The sequence below is a fragment of the Alligator sinensis genome, unplaced genomic scaffold, assembly GCF_000455745.1.
Source record: "Alligator sinensis unplaced genomic scaffold, ASM45574v1 scaffold1511_1, whole genome shotgun sequence".
Taxonomy (NCBI): domain Eukaryota; kingdom Metazoa; phylum Chordata; order Crocodylia; family Alligatoridae; genus Alligator; species Alligator sinensis.
Genome location: NW_005843139.1, coordinates 164,101 through 164,460, shown reverse-complemented (window position 1 = coordinate 164,460; position 360 = coordinate 164,101).

Genomic DNA, 360 nt, shown 5'->3' with positions numbered 1-360 from the left:
GGTTGAAGTTCCTGCATTATCACCCCCATGGGCACCACAGTGGGCACCTGTGGGGGGCTGTGGATCGGGAGTGAGGGGCACCGCTATGGGGGGGCTGAGGGTGTGAGTGAGGGGCACCGCTGTAGGGGGGCTGCAGGTGGGGAGTGAGGGGCACTGCTGTGGGGGGGCTGCATGTCGGGAATGAAGGGCACCACCCCTAGGTGTCCAGCAGGAGGCGGCGCCGACACCTGATCCAGGTGCTCCGCTCTCACCTCCCCAGTTCCCAGGCTCCCCCCCACTGTTCCCATGACAACAGCCACCTATCGCCTGTGTCCATCGCCAGGGGCCCCTGGTCACCTAGCAACGACCTAGAAACTAGGC